The sequence below is a fragment of the Chamaea fasciata genome, unplaced genomic scaffold, assembly GCF_029207755.1.
Source record: "Chamaea fasciata isolate MVZ Bird 193981 ecotype frontalis unplaced genomic scaffold, bChaFas1.0.hap1 SCAF_37, whole genome shotgun sequence".
Classification (NCBI taxonomy): Eukaryota; Metazoa; Chordata; class Aves; order Passeriformes; family Sylviidae; genus Chamaea; species Chamaea fasciata.
This window is the reverse complement of record NW_027094122.1, coordinates 1,946,796-1,962,473: the sequence shown is the minus strand read 5'-3', so window position 1 is coordinate 1,962,473 and position 15,678 is coordinate 1,946,796. Positions and strand designations below refer to the sequence as shown.

General features: G+C 60.3%; 1 pseudogene; it reads right to left on the bottom strand.

Moving 5' to 3' along the window:
* Nucleotides 1-305: 305 nt before the first annotated feature.
* Nucleotides 306-13,227, bottom strand: LOC136303563 (uncharacterized; annotated as a pseudogene).
* Nucleotides 13,228-15,678: the final 2,451 nt, after the last annotated feature.

The following is a 15,678-nucleotide window of genomic DNA, read 5'->3' as shown; positions in this document are numbered from 1 at the left end:
TCCCTTTGAAATTGTCAGGGGTTTCGTAAAGACGCAAAGTCCCACTTACAGCTTTTTGCTCTGCTTGGGAAGTGCAGAAGGGCAATTCTTCATCCATCCGCTCCAGACTGCACTGCCTTAGGAACGCCGTCCACTCGCCAGGTTTTGCTCACTTGTGGCACTTCTGGAGGAGGAAGAAAGGGCAGTTGCACGATTCCAGCCAAAAAAGGAATGAAGAGCGGGGCAGACAAAACATCCTGTGGAGATCCAGGCGTTCAGCTGGAACTGTGGAGTGCTTGGGTTCTTGCCAATTGGATGTGGATCCCTCACTGCAATCTCTTGGCCTGCAGGAGAGTCTCACTCACCTGCAAAAGCAGAAAGCTCACTCGGTGGGCTCCGAATGGGCTGGTCTGATGCAAAGCTGTCAGAGCAATGTGAGGGCAGAGCCAGCCCAGCCGTGCCTGGGGCTGAGCCCAGCAGAGCCCTGGCAGAGCCCAGAGCAGCCTCAGCACCCGCAGAGCCCGGCTGGAAGGAGAGAAACCAGAAGGTGCCCGTCAGCCGAAGGCTCCTGTCCCCTCGTCCCCACCGCCCGCAGTGCCCAGGCCACGCTGGCCGTGCTCAGAGCTGGGCCCAAAGCTGCCCATCACTGCTGCCTTTGGGGGCAGAGCAGGAGGGCAGGACACGTGCCCAGCCTGCAGCCGGCCACGGCACATCCAGCCCTCAGCAGCTGCGCAGAGCCAAAAGGCAGCTTGACGGCCGAGTGAAGAATCTGTGGCGTCTGCCCCAGCAAAGGGAGGAACCTTTGGTGCCCGGCCAGGCCGTGCCATGCCCACATCTGGGAGCATCCCCCCAGCTGTGGACTCACCTGCAAATTGGGCCCCAGGGAGCGTGTCTGAAGAAGGTGCCAGAATCCAAGTCGATCATCTTCAGCTGCCGGTGGCCAGGTCGAGGAAGAGCTTGGCATCCTTGGGGTTGTCCTTGGTGTCTCCAGCAGCAGCCCCACCTGATACAGCTTCTCCAGGGGCTCCTCCTTCCCTGGGGGCCAGACCAGGCTGTCAGTGCGCTGCCCAGGGCCCCAGCCACCAACGAACCAGGACAAGCATAACTAGGGTGGATGGTGGCCACCAGTGCTTGCTACACCAGGTCTCCAGCTCCGCCCCAGCACAGATGTTCCCATCTGGTCATCCCTGCTCAGAGCTACAGGCAGGACAAAAACACTCTGGTTTTCTTTAGCACTGATTGCCATGAGATGTGTGGAGCTGTTACCTGTCAGGTCTTTGGATCAAACTGTGCACATGGACCTCTCCCATCTTCTGGGGCAGATGAACACCCTGCACCCAAGGATCACTGAAGAGGTCTTCTAAGGATGGCCTGTCCAAGGGTTGCATGGACAAACACCTCCTGATAACATTTTGGCACTCTGAAGAGAGAAACCAGAAACCAGCAGTCAGTTGGAGAAGGATCCCGTCTGCTTTGCCCCTCCATTCCCGTGCCCAGGCCATGCTGGGTGTGCCCAGAGCTGTGCCTAAACTTCCCCATGGATTCTCTGTTTGGAGGAGAGCAGGACATGTGCCACCTCCTCAGCAGCTGCCAGAGCAGGGTGCTCATCAGCCTGCTGCTGTCTCCCAGCACCAGGATTCCCCTGTGCCCAGAGATGAGGACCCACCTTGAGAGAGCCATCGTGGGAACAAGATGCGCCCCCAGATGAACTGCTGGCCCCTCCTGAACGGGTGCTTCCCCATGACCAGGTGGTACAGCAGGAGGCCCAGGGACCAGATCGTCGCTGCCTCGCCGTGGTAGCGTTGGTGGTGGATCCACTCTGGTGGGCTGTAGGGCAGGGTTCCTATGGAACACAGACGGAGTTCATCAGGGGATGCTGCAACTCCTAAAGCCTCGCCCCGGCATCCCTGGGCGTGTGGGGGCTGGCCCCCTCCCGCCTCCACCCAAAAGCAACTTGGCTCAAGAAATAACGCCGCTCCTAGCAGCGAGAGGGGGAAGCCGCGGTGCTACAGCCAGGCTGGGCCGTGAGATGCCCAGGAACATCCCCTGAGAGGGCTCACCTGCAAATTGCCTGTAGGCTGTGTCTTGGAGGAAGGCGCCACAGCCAAAGTCGATCAGTTTGAGCTGCCCGGTGGCCAGGTCGAGCAGGACGTTCTCGGGCTTGATGTCGCGGTGCAGGACCCCGCAGCTGGTGCAGTGCCACACGGCCTCCAGCACCTGGCGGAACAGCCCCCGCGCCTCCTCCTCCGGCAGGAACCTCCGCTCCGCCAGGAAACCCGAGAGGTCCTGGCACCGCTCCGGACGCTCCAGCACCAACAGGAAGCTGTTGGGGAGCTCAAGCCACTCCAGCAGCTGAATGATGCCACCACATCCAGAGGACAGCCTGTCCAGCAGCACGATTTCCAGGGGCGCACGGGCGCCGTTGGGCTGCCGAAGGACCACGATGCCGTCAGTGGGGCTGAGGCTGTGCCAGGGCTCGGGAACCCCTCACCCAGCCCCGGATGCTCTGGGCCCCCCGCTCAGCCCACGCCCGCTCTCCCTGCAGGGCTCCCGCCGGCTCTTCCCCTGCCGGGCCCCAGCTTCTCCCGCCGGCCCCGCTCACTCACCAGCTCGCCTCAGTGCTGGACGCGGGCCCGGGGCACGCATTTGATGGCCACCTGCGAGCAAAGGCCAGCAGCGGGCTCAGCTCGCCGCCTGCCCCGCCGCGCCCCGATCTTCTCCTCCTCCTCCTCCGCCCTCCTCCTCCTCCTCCGCCCGCCGCCAGCCCCGCCGCTCACCGGGGCGCCGTCCGAGAGCCGCGTCCCCGAGTAGACGCTGCCGAAGCCTCCGCGCCCCAGCAGCGAACCCAGCCGGTACCGGTCCTGCAGGGCCTCCCGCGCCTCCCCTGCGGGCGACACGCGGCCCTCAGCGCTCGGCCCGGGGCCAGACACGGCCCCCGAGCGCCCCCCGAGCGCCCCGGGCCGGCCATCCCCACCCGCCCCGGGCCCCGGCGGCTCGAGGCCGGCGGCTGCGCTGCCGAGCGGCGGAGCTCGGGCCGGGCAAGCCGCGGCGGAGGCGGCGGGAGCGGCCGCGCCGCGTGTGTCCTTAGCGGGGCCCGGGAGGAGCCGGGGCCGGGGCCGGGGCCGGGGCCGGGATCGGGGTCGGGGTCGGGGCCGGGGTCGGGGTCGGGGCCGGGGCCGGGGCCGGGGCCGGGGCCGGGGCCGGGGCCGGGGCCGGGGCCAGGCTCGGGACAGGCGCAGCCAAAGCGCAGCGATGCCGCCCTGGCCCCAGGCACTGATGCCCGCCCAGCACCGCCACAGCCAGCACCGCCAGAGCCGGGCGGAGCCCAGACCGCGGCGGGACGCCCGGGGCCGGGGGCGGGCCCGGGGCATGGCCCAGCCCTGCGGGGGGAGAGGGAGAGGCCGGGACGGGGACGCCGAGAGGGGCCGGGGGGGTCGGGAAAGGGACACCGGGAGAGGCTGCGGGACACCGAGACAGAGTGCGGGACAGCGGGAGAGGGAGAGGAGGAACAAGAGAGGGACGGGGAGGGGTCGTAGACGCCGTAGACTCGCTGCTGCCGCTGCTGCTGCCGCTGCCGCCGCTGCAACTGGAGCCCTGGGGCCGTTTGTCCGCGTGTCCGTTCCACGCTCCAGCCCCGCACTCCCCGGGGGCAGCCCCCGAGCCGCTCCAAACACGGCAACTTGGCCGTGCTGAGCCCACATCCAGAGGCCTGACTCCTGCGCCGCAGCAGAGGAATTCCCTCGGTCGCTGCTGTGCATTGTCCCTGCTGAGGCTCAGACACTGTCAGGACACATTCCCTGGTTGTAGGATTCGTGCCCGACCCAAGCACTACGCTTATGTCTCCAGCGTTACTTTGCAGCAAAAACAGGGGAAGGCAAACTCTGTGTACGGCCCATGGTATTTTCGAGTGTCTAAAACTCACTAAGTCATCTATCTGAGAGGTGAGATCCATTTGGAATTAATGGCACGGAGAAGTAGTGCAACACGGAAAAGGGAAGCATAGAAATAAATAGAGGAAAACGTCTTGGTTTATTTCTTGCGTTTTCATTTCACTTCTGGAAAGCTGTTGCAGTTTTCCAGCAACCTTCACCACAGTCCCAGCTGCTCTTTTCAAGAACCTTTGGTGGAGAAGGAGGTCGAGCTTCTGGCACAAGATGTGCCACCAACTGCAGCTTCTCCTGGATTTCCATACTGAGTGCAGCACGACTTTTGCAGCAAAGCAGGACAAATGTTTGGAAAACTTTACGATTTGTCCTTTCTTTTTTCCTTGTGGACTGGGGAGTTGTGCCTTTGGTAAGGTTTTCCTTGTTACTGTTTTAATCCAAGAAAACAGGAGGTGGCACCAGCACTTGTTGGGGAATGCAACCCTGACTGAATCCAGAGACAGAATCTCCCTGACACTGTGTGAGCTCCCCGGGCTGGGCTCAGGTTCCTGCTGGGACTCTGCAGAGAGCTCCAGCTGGGATCAGCAGCAGCTGGAAATACCTCTGGGCATCTCCCTTTTCTGCTGCTCGCAGGAAGCAATGAAGTGAGTCAAGAAGTTCTGGTTTTTCTTTCTCCGGGTGCATTTTTGCATTGTGTTTGACACCCCAGCGGCAATTTTTGTGATGGCCTCTCTAAGTTGATTCTATTTCAGCAGCACCAGCAGCAGGGCTGTGTTGGAGCGCTGCAAATGTGGCCTGTGTGGCTTTAATTCCCCTCGACTTAGTGCCCGGGGACTTGGGAGCATTTCAATCTCTTCTTTGCACGGTGCCGGCAACAGAAAGACTGAGTTCACTGTCACAAAAGCACAGCGGGCAGCAAGGATGGAAAAAGGCAATTGCAGTTGTCCTGATAAAATCCAGTCGGCAGCCAGAGGGGTGCAGCAGCAGCCGCGATCTCCAATTGCCAAGGCAAAGGCAGCAGCAGCCTCCTGCCGTCACCTCGGGCTGAGTGAAACAGTGCTGCAAACAGCGCTGGAAGCCGACCCTTCCTTTCTCTGGAGGCTGGGTCGGGGCAGCACAGGCGGGCCCTGAGCAGTCTGGGCTGTTGGCGGGTGAGCGTTGCTCCAGGCCGCAGTGGAGCCGGACAAAGGCCTTGGAAGGCGAGGCAGGAGCAGGTGGGAAGGGGCCGGCGCTGCTGCTGCTCCTGCCCGGGAGCCCCGGCCGGGCCGGGCCGGCGCCCGCTGCGCTGCGGCTCCTGCTGCTGCCAGAGCCGGGCGGGCCTCGGGGACAGGGAATGGACACGGGGGGACAGCAAAGGCCGGCGGGGCTGCGGGGATGCTGGTGCTGGGGCCAGCGCCGGCACGGAGCTTCGGCCGCAATTGACCCGGAGGGAACCGCTGGGCAAAGGCTCCATTTCAGCCTTTCTTTCCTCACGGCTGCGAAACGACCGAAATAAAAGGAGAACCAGCAGGGCCCGGCCCCTTCTCCTTCGGGAGGAGCTCCACGCCTGGGGCCGGGAGGGGCCCTGAGGGGCCGGGAGGGGCAATGAAGGGCCATGAAGGGCTGTCGGGGGCCAGGAGAGGTTCTGTGTAGCCAGGAGGGGTTTGAGGGGCCGTGAGGAGCCTCAGCCCCGGCAGCAGCGGGGTCCCACCGTGTCCCCAGGGCAGGGCAGCCGTGAGGGGCCGCGAGTGCAGACGTGGCAGCAGAGCGGGCTTGGGGCACCTCCGGGAGGGGATGAGAGCCTTCCCCAGCTCCAAACCACACCAAACCCACCACTAACAGGATTTCCCATCTTTAGAATCCACTGGCAACTTGGAGTCGACTGAACCGTTTAATCCCAGTGGAAAATGCAAGGGAATTTTCCTAATGACTTACATCCAGCCTTGGTTAATCGTGTCTAAGATTTAAAAATCTGACCAGTGAAAAGTAACACTAATAAATAATAAGAACAATAGCAAGAAATAAACTCCCAAATCCCAACACTCAGCACCACACCAAAATGACCAACCTCATTTTTCTTTACTAGCACAAGGTTCATGAAAACAAATGCTGTTAACTTTCTCCACCTCACATCTTCCCCACCAGACAAATGAGGCCGTTTGCAGTGTTTAATACAAGTCACAATGGAGGGCTGGAGGGAAGAACGGGGAGACACTACCAATTTACATGTCAAACCCAGCGGTCCAGCTTCAAAGTGGAGAGAATAAAATGGAATGGGGGCAGGGGCTGGTCAGATGTTCCTCTAAAGGATGGCAAAATCACCTCCAAGTGAACAGGAGGGGAAAATCAATCCCTATAAACCACCCAGGGTGTTCAGGGACTCAGCTGTGAGGAGCTGGACATGGACAGAGGCATCTGGAACAGTTCTTTCCTCAGGCTGAGCTCTCCAGCCTGGCCCTGAAGTCAATCAAGTGCTTTCCCAGAGCATTCCATGGTTGCCAACCACCCTTCAAGATGTGGCTCACAGGAGCAGAGAACCTTTCTCAAGGTTCTGAGCAGAAAAAGTGGCAAGAGATGCCCAATTCAGAGCTCTGTTTAAAAACCTGGAAAATAAAAATCAGTTGAACTCTGAAGCCCAGCGGTGGCTCCCAGAATCTCAGAGCCAAGGGGAAACGGGAAAGGCTTTTTACAAGAACCAACGCTGAAGAGCTCCCAGATGAATGTGTGTGACATTTTGAGAGGCTTCCAGTTTTCTACAGTTTCCCTTGAATTGTTGAAATTGATTTTGCCTTTGCCTCCTCTTGCACTAAAGGAGCCTCATTTCAGCAGCCAGGAAGGCAAAGCTCATTCCTGGCCCTGGCTGCTGCTGTCCGTGCAGCATTTCCATCCCTCCCGTGGCCTCTTCCCTCAGGGTCCCCAGCAGCAGCAGCAGCTGCCGGAGCAGCACATGGAAGCTGCAGATGGAAGTGCTGCCCACCCCAGCCTGAAGCTGCACAAGGATCCTGCTGCCAGGAACCCCAATATTCCCTCCCAGGGGCCCTGCAAACAGTCACCAATTTTCAGAAGAGCAGTGTGGACAGCAGCTGCACCTGGCCGTTATCCTCTATGAAAGGAAGAAAAAAAGACCTCAGCATCGGCTGCTCGGGGCTCAGCTGGGCGTGAGCCTGCAAACCCACAGGGCACCAAGTGTTTGGTGGGCACACAGTGGCCGTGGCTGGGGGCACAGAGCCTTGCATGGTCAGAGAGTGGCAGGAGCACCGCAACCAGCTGCAGGGCGACAGGGCTGGGTCTCAGCATGTCCTTGTCCAAAACTGCAAAGCTGAGCATCACGGCCGTCATCCTGACTGACTGTTCATCTGTGTCCCGCAGGAGCTCCACAAAATGTTCAGTCAGGGGCCACACTTTTTTGGCCTGTGAGGAACACAAGTCGTGAAACGCCGCCCTGGTGCCAACAGGGCCCAGAGGCCAAAGGCCTGTCCCGAGGTACTCGGGCAGCCGAACCAGGAGGCAGGAGAGCTGGGAGCAGCTGCCTGAGCTCTCGAAGCCCAGCCAAGCCCAAGCGACTGCATTCCCCAGCTCAGCTCCAGCCACTGCCCCCTTGTCACCATTGAGGGAGGGATCCTCAGTGAGCTCGAGAAGGGCCCTGAGCGCAAGGTTACACCTTTCCCTGCACTCACTCCGCAGGTACTTTGGGGGAGCGCCAGAGCAGCCGGCTGGCAGGAACATGGCAGCTCCCCAGGGGCTGCTTGTGGCCTCTGACACCCAATTCCTCAGGGCTTCCCACCAGCCCAGCCCCTCAGAGTCTCCCCCAGCCCGGCCAGCCTGCCCGGCAGCAGAGGCGCAGCCCCACAGCAGCTCCAGAGGAGCCCGATCAAGAGGCACCGCGGAGCCCTCAGCAATCCGGCCAGCAGCACACGGGCAGGAGGACACAGACGGCGGTTCCTGGCTGGCACAGGGCTTGTGGCCATCTCCAGGCTCCGGCCTCGCAGGGATGCCCACAGCTCCGGCCCCCGCCCACGCGCTCTCTCGGCAGTGCAAAGGCTTCCGCAGGACCACCGAGGGCCGAGGGGCTTCTGGCCATTTTCCCTGCAAGGCTGCACGCCTGGGCAGCTTGCTGAGCACAAAGCACCCTTTTCCCCCTCTTCCCCTGTGCACCCAGGGCAGCAAAAGAAAAATCCTAGGAGTCTGTGTATTGTAACACATATCCTATATTTATATACTGAAGAAAAAAAAGAAGAAAAGAAGAATCCTGTAGAAGAAGAAAATCCCTGCTGGCTCAGTTGGCCCCAGCAGGCAGAGTGTCCCAGATCAGCTCTCCGCAGAGCTCCAGCAGCGCAGCCAGCCCAGGCCCGACAGTCGAGGCCGTGTCTTCCGTGCCCTGCGGAGCTGATCTCGCAGCTTCCGCAGGATGGAGTACGGAGCTCTCTGGACTGCCCGGAGGACCAAGGCTGTTTCAATGGCCAGGTTTCTGATGGCAGGGCTGCTGTCATCTGCCGTGTCTTCAAGGGCTGCAAGACAGAGGAACACGGGGCCATAGCCCTGATCAGCAGGGACCCGAGGAGAGCCCCCTGCCAGGGCCAGCCCAGCCCGCTCTTGCCATGGCCACGAGGGAGCAGGGACCAAGGGGATTGAAACATTAATTTTGAAGAATTACAGACTTTAACTGGATATTGCTGAAGTAAGACAGATAGACTTCCCTTTTGATAAGCAGAAGCCGGATTTAAGGAACTGATAAATCATGGGGCCTGTCAACTTATGTTTGTGTTTTCTGACTAATCAATAGGCTTCAAGAAGCACAGTAAATTCATAAATGAAATACTCCTGGGAAAACAGGATTCAGTTGTCACGCAACACTAAAAGGTTAAAAAGTCAAAGCGAAGAAGACTCACTTACTTCATCATTTTGAGACCCCGCCCCATAAAAAAGACCACCGACCCATTTCAAAGAACAAACCACGCATGCTTAATAGCTTTTGGCTAATTACCATAGGAAGTGGGGAATGGGAGGTACTAAAGTCATGAATATACATTTGTGTTTTGGGTATTCAATCCTTCAGTACATAAAAAGACCCTGTGATCTTCTGTGAGCGCGCGTGTGTTCGGGAGCTATCCCGCACGCTGCCCGGCATCGTAATTAAACATACACTTTCTAACTCTAAACTGCCGGAGAGTCTTTTGTCCGTCATTGTTGGATATCGGCATTAGGGCGATATTCCTTTTTTTTTTAATAATTCAGGATCAGCCCAAAGCTGCTGGCCATGAATCCCCGACGTGTCCCCGAATTCTCCGTGTGCTCCGCCCTCACCACCCCTCGTCCGCACAGGGAGCACAGCCCTCCGCAGCCGGGCCAGAGCGTGCGGCTTCCCCCGGCAGCCCCCGCTGACAGCCCGCTGCCCCCACTCACCCGCACAGATGAGCTCGAGCTCTTCCTTCCTTCCCCTCAGGTGCCGCCCGGCCATCCCTGGGAACACAGAGCCTGTCAGGGCCCCAGCGGCACGGCGCCCTGCCGGCGGCGCTGCCAGCCCTGTGGCCACACGGCCTCCTGCCCCGGCGGGGCTCGGCCCGGGCCCTTGCCGCACGCTGCCGCCCCAGGGCACGGCTGCCAGAGGGCGGCAGCGGCCCCGAGGGCAGGCGCGGCTCCACGGCGCCGGGCGCGGATGCCGCCGCAGCCGGGCCAGCAGCCGGGGCCGGGGCCGAGCTGCGGCGGGCCGGGGATGGGGGCTCGGGCTCGTGGCTCACCCATGAACCTGATGGCCGCCTCTCGCAGGGGCTCCTGTGGGTGCTCCAGGTAGGGCAGGGCCCGGCGCAGGTGCTCGGCCGCTCGGCTCCTGTCGTCTGCCAGCTGGAGAGAGCGGCAGCAGGGAGGGAAGGGTTGGCGCGGGCTCAGCCCCTGGCCGGGCTCTGGCCGCGCCCAGCCCCGGCCTCCCCTGCCCGCACAGCCCCGAGGCCCGGCCAGCGGGCGCCGGCGCCGGGCTCTGCAGGGGACAGAGGGCCGGCTGCTGCCCGGGGAGGCGCGGTGCCGCCCCGCCCCGCGGCCCCGCTGGGCCGGGGCTCCGTGGGCACCGCACTCGGGGGCCTTCTCCGGGCTGAGGCCGCGGCTTTCAGTCCCTTACCAGTCCTTCGCCGAACCTCCACGTCTGATCCACCTGCAGCATCTGTTCAAGATCCCTCCTCCTCAGGAATCTGGCTGAGGAATGCAGCGTTTCCCGGGCGGCCTGGAGAGCAGCAGAGAGCCGCAGATGGCCCCACAGTTCAGGGCACAGGAGTGTCCCTGTGCCAAGGCCTGCAAGAGGCTCCAGCCTGCAAGGCTCCAGGGCAGGAGGCAGCCGAGCCCCTGCCCAGGGGGAAGCAGCAGCTCACAAGTGCTCACCTCAAGCACACACTTTTTCTGGTCATGGCAGTGGAAGGAGAGTGGGAGCAGGCTCTGGCACACGTGGGACTTCAGCACCTTTCTTCCCTCTTCCGTTAACGAAACCATCATGTCTTGAAAGGCAAACATAGCGCACAGCTGCACCTGGCTATCATCCTGTATGAAAGGAAGGAAAAAAGACCTCATCACGGGCTGCTTCTGGCTGACCTGGGCACCAGCCTGCAAATCCACATGGCACAAAGTGTCCATGCGGCACTCGGTGGCCGTGGCTGGGGGCACAGAGCCTTACGTTGTCAAAGAGCGGCAGGAGCGCCTCAGCCAGTCTCAGGGCGATGGGGCTGGGTATCAGGACGCCATTGTACAGAAACAAATATTTCAGTAGAACAATGGTCATCCTGATGATGTCGCCATCACTTTCCTGCAGGAGCTCGATGAGGCTTTCAGTCAGGTTCCACATTTCTTTAGCCTGTGTGGAACACAAGTCTGTGTAAGCCCAGCCTGCTGCCACAGGGCTCAGAGGCCAAAGACCTGTGTGGAAGCACTCGGGCAGCTGAAGTGGGAGGCGGGAGAGCTGGGAGCAGCTGTCTCAGCACCCAAAACTAAGGCAAGCTCAAGCAACTGCCTTCCCCAGCCCCACGCTGCCCGCACAGCCTCAGCCACTGCCCCCTTCTCACCATCAGGCGATTCTTGCCGAGCACCACGAGGCCTCTGAGTGCCAAGAGACGCCTCTCCCTGCACTCGCTCCGCAGGTTCTTGGACAGGATCTCCAGAGCGATGCCGCTGCACTTACTCAAGTTGAGGCACTGGAGGACCTGAAAGGCACAGGGCAGTGACAGGGGTCCCGGCCGACAGCAGCCCAGACCCGCACAGGGCCAGGCCCAGGCAGCAGCAGCAGCAGCAGCACAGGGCGCGGGCACCGTCCCAGGCAGCTGCGGCTACGAGAGGGCACAGAGCTGGGAGGCAGCTCAGCCAGGCAGCGCTGGCCTTCAGGCTCACCTCCACAAGGAACACCAGGGCGGGCAGATCCCAGCGTGGCTGCCGTGTGCTGAGCAGCTGGAGCAGGTAGTGAATGATCCAGGAACACAAGGGTTTGGAGACAGAAGACATCTGCCTGGCAGGAGAAAAAGTAACCAACACTGTGAACCAGGGGGACAGACCTTTCCCAGGAGTGACTCCCAGAGGTCGGCTCTTTCAGCACCATCCTGCACGGGGACCTCAGGCATTTGGGAGGTGGCTCCTTGTGGGCACCCGCCTCTGCCAGCCTTTGCCAGTCTGCTTGGTGTTCCGGGGTGACAAGGCCCTCTGGCTCATCACCACAGAGACTCTGTGGGGGACCCCAAGCACAGAGCACAGATTCTGGGGGCGGCGGCGTCAAGGGGGTCTCACCTGGCCAGCAGACCCAAAGCATAGTGGTGGGTGTCAGCATGGAGCAGCTTGTCCCAGCCACGCTGGCGTTCCATTGCCACCACCACATTCTCACAGCGCATTTGGCAGAGCAGGGACTTGAGGGTCCACGCTGCAAACCTGTGTGCAGAGCAAAGCCCAGGTCACGCTGGGAGCACTGGCTCCTGCCCTGGAGATTTGGCAGGGACAGGAGGACTGGGATGGAGCACCTGTTGGGGCTGGTGGCAAGGCCGTCTCGCTCCTGGCATGCCTTCCAGAAGGTATCGATCTCCTCTGGTGGATCCAAAGTGCTGGAGAACACTTGGAAGAGCAGATGCACAAGTAGGCGGGGGAAACACAGCCTCACTTCGAGTGGGACATAGTGCTCCTGGAGGATCTTCCACATCACCGCAGTTGCCTGCAAAGGATGAATCCCCCCGACACAGTGCTGAGGTGTTGGTGTGGCAGGGCCCCAGCGTGGCACGGAGAGGCCAGGGGAGACGCAGGGGGAGCACCGGGCCCGGTGCCCCTGAAGCTGCCCCTAGGCCAGGCTTCATCCCAGCGCCTGAGGCAGGGAGATGCGGTGGGGGAAGGAGGGTGGAGAGCTGCTGGAAAGGCAGCCGTGGGGTGAGCTGGGGCCAGTTCCAGAAACTCACAGCCAGGGCAAAGACACCAGTTTTGTCCCCATCCGAGGTGCACGTGCTGTGCTCTGGCCAGTCCTCCAGCACACGGAGGAGCATCATCTGCGCCGGCTTCGCAGTGCTGGGGGAGCACAGGATGGCCTTCCACATGGACAAAGCAGCTCTGCAGGGTCAGAACTCTGGCTCAGGGGGGCCTCGGACACAGCACCGTGGCCTGGGCTGCAGGGGGGAGCTGAGCTGGCTGCCAGCTCTGCCTCTGCCCACTGGCCCTTGCCAGCAGCATGCAGGCAGCCCAGCCCTGTGGGGACAGACCCCCGAGGGGCAGGGAGGGAGCACGGCAGCAGGCTCGGGGCCTGCCATGCCAGAGCTGGAGAAGGGAGCAGCCGGAGGGCCCTGGATTTCTCCTTTGCTCAGACACCTGGGACAGGCTGTACAGGATGATGGGCTGGGGAGCCCTGAGCCCTCTGGGCAGGTGGGCCCCATACCTGTCACACGATGGGGCCACACGCAGGAGAGTCATCACCACGTCAGCAGGCTGTGCCTCGGTGAGATCCAGCAGGGTCCTGAACAGCTTGTGCCCAGAGTACTCATTGGCCAGGAGCCACTGGTGGATGTACCTGACCATGGCAGGCGCCTGGAGAAGGCACGGGAAGACTTGGAAAGCTGCCAGAGGGAGAAATGTCCCCAGCTTCCCCAGAGAAGTGCTTCCCTTTCCGCACACTGGGTGGCCTGGGAGGGTTACAGGGACCAGCAGGGGTGGCTTGGGAGGCCAAGCAGTTCCTGGGAGGATCAGACCCTGGTCACAGGCTTCTTACTTGTTTTGGCTTGGAAAATCCCTCCTCTACAAGCATATCCAGCAGGGCAGCACTGGACTTGGTTTTGAAGAGGTCCTCAGAGTATCCTCTGAGCCCAGTCTCCTCTACTGGGGCAGCTCCAGGACCTTCCTCTTCCACGCTGGCCAATTTGGGCACTCTTGGGGATCTCTGCTCCATGTCAGCGACTGGACTGATGGGGACTTCCAGGAGAGATGCCTCGGAAAAGCTCCGAGTCAGCAAGTCCTGCAGCGGCACCTGGAAGGCACCGACACAACTGAAGTGCTGGGAAGAGTTCAGGACAGCAAGTCCTGCACTCTGCTCTCGAGGGCTCCTGCCACAAGGACGGGTGACTCTTGGTCAAGGATTGTGCTTTGGCCTTGAGGTCAACCGGCGGCAGGAATAACGCCTCGGAAAAGCTCTGGGTCAGACACAAACGAGTGTGCTGTGAGGGGGCTCCTCACGACACCGCTCTATCCTGTCCTGTCCCGTCACGTGCTCCGAGCACAGTGGCACAGCTGCATCACCACCAGCACCTGTGTCACCATGTGTCACGAAGGCTCCTTGGACACCCTGTGCCGTTCCATGCCACGGTGAGTGACCACGCTGCTGCACCGTGTCACAAAGGGCCAATGCACACACTGCCACCTGCCCTGGGGCCGCCCCCAGCCCAGCCAAAGTGGCCCGGGTTGGAAGGAATCCCTCGCCCCAAGCGTCTAAGACAGCCCTAAGACAGGATCTTTCGGAGCGCCTCAAACCACGGGCAAACGCTGCCCTGCTCTGCGGGCTCAGGGCAGCAGAAGGAGCCCCCAGGGCTGCCGACGCAGCTGCAGCGGGAAGGGCACGGGGCCTTGCACAGAAGGTGGCACGGCCTCCTTGGGACACGTCTCGGCCGGTGGCCGTCCTAAACCCGCAGGTGTGACACAGACGAGGAACGTGTGGGCCAGGGCACCAGCGCTGCTCTGACCCCTGGGGCCAGGGGAGCGCTGAAACCGGCAGGTGTGGCAGAGTCCCCGCACAAGCAGAGCTGCCACCCCCTGAGCCCTGGCAGTGCTGGTGTCATCTCCTGCCCCAGAGACCTGTGCCCCGGGGGGCTTCTCTGCCACAGGGCAGCCAAAGCCCAGGTGCATTGGGGGCTGTGCTCCTTCCTCCAGGGGATGTTAGCAGGAGCACCTGGAGCAGCTGCTGGCAACACTTGGTCTCTTGTCAGAAGCTGTTACTCCATGCTGAAATTGTTTTCTCATTGGAGTAATTTCCTGCAGCACAAAATCACCCTGGCAGCGAAGGCATAGAAGGATCCGGCATTTAAGAATGCTCAGTTCAGGAAAGCTTTACGTCCCATTGCTCAACTCAAGTAGTTCCAAAAAGTTGCAAACTTCCTAAATTCATGGGAATGGCCCGAGAAGGTGATAGGTTTGGAAGTTTCCTTGCCATCTCAAAGCAGCAACACATTTGCCTTAAGGTCATCCATTGAATGTCACTGTACAAAACATAAGACTACACAGGGGCAAAAGAAAGGCCTTGCTTTGGTTTCGAACATTTTTCTCTGAAGGGATGATGATAAGAACCTAATTCTCTTAAGGAATAAAGGCTCTCCAGCAAGTGAAAGTCCACTCAGTGTTACAAAAGTAGCCCAAACAAATGAGTAGACTGCAGGAGGACTAATCCTCCCTATCCTGCTACAGATACCTAAGTGGCCGAGAAAGTACAGCTCTCCCCTCTTCTCTGCACGAGAAGCAGGACCACGAACAGAAAAAGTCCCAGCTATTCCTTCTGTCCTCCATAACCAAAGCTGTGCTAAACCACAGATGCTGCCTTCAAACTGACTCCAATTCCAGCCTCAACCTCTCACCTTCCAGACAACTCCTTCGCCAGCACCCTGCCAAGTCCCCCAGGTGTCCCCATCCCTCAGCAGAGCTTTCCCGTCTTCCAGCAGACCCCCTGGTTCCCCGCACGTGCCGTGGGATGGCACTCAGGACGATGTGCTCCAAGGCCTTCCCCGGTAGCGAGCTCAGGCTGCCAGGCCATCGGTTCCTGGATCATTCTTCCCGCCGACCCTTCCTGCGCACGGCTCTTCCATTTGCACGTTTGTGCTCAGCTGGGACTTGTCCACTTCACCAGGACTGGTGCTAAAGGATGGAGAGCAGCCTGGCAAGCTCCTTCTCCAGCTCCCTCTTTACTCTCGGGGGAGGTAGAACATGTCACAGGAAAGCAAGCGGTGCCAAAAGACCTGGGCGGCATCAGGCACATTTAGGAATGAAACAAGGCCTTTGTTTGATGGAAGGAAGCACAGGCAATTTAGAGAAGCAAAGAGTACTTAGCACAGATATCCTTAAGTACTTAGCACCAGTTAACATAAGAAAAACCTGGAAGCCTAGCATGACAGGAGAGTGACTTGACAAAAAGCTTTAGACATAACCTTCCAGAAGACCTAAGGGCGGCCACAGAATCAGCCCTGTGCAGGCAAGGGATGAGGAAGACGAGCTGCTTTGGTGCGCTGAGACCGATCCTGGCCAGCAGGTGGACATTAGCTTCAAGTCTAGGAATCTGACACAATGGATTTCTTTGTAAACCCCCTGCCTATCCAATCACCTCAGCAGTGTAAAGATGGATGGTTTTTTTAATAGAATT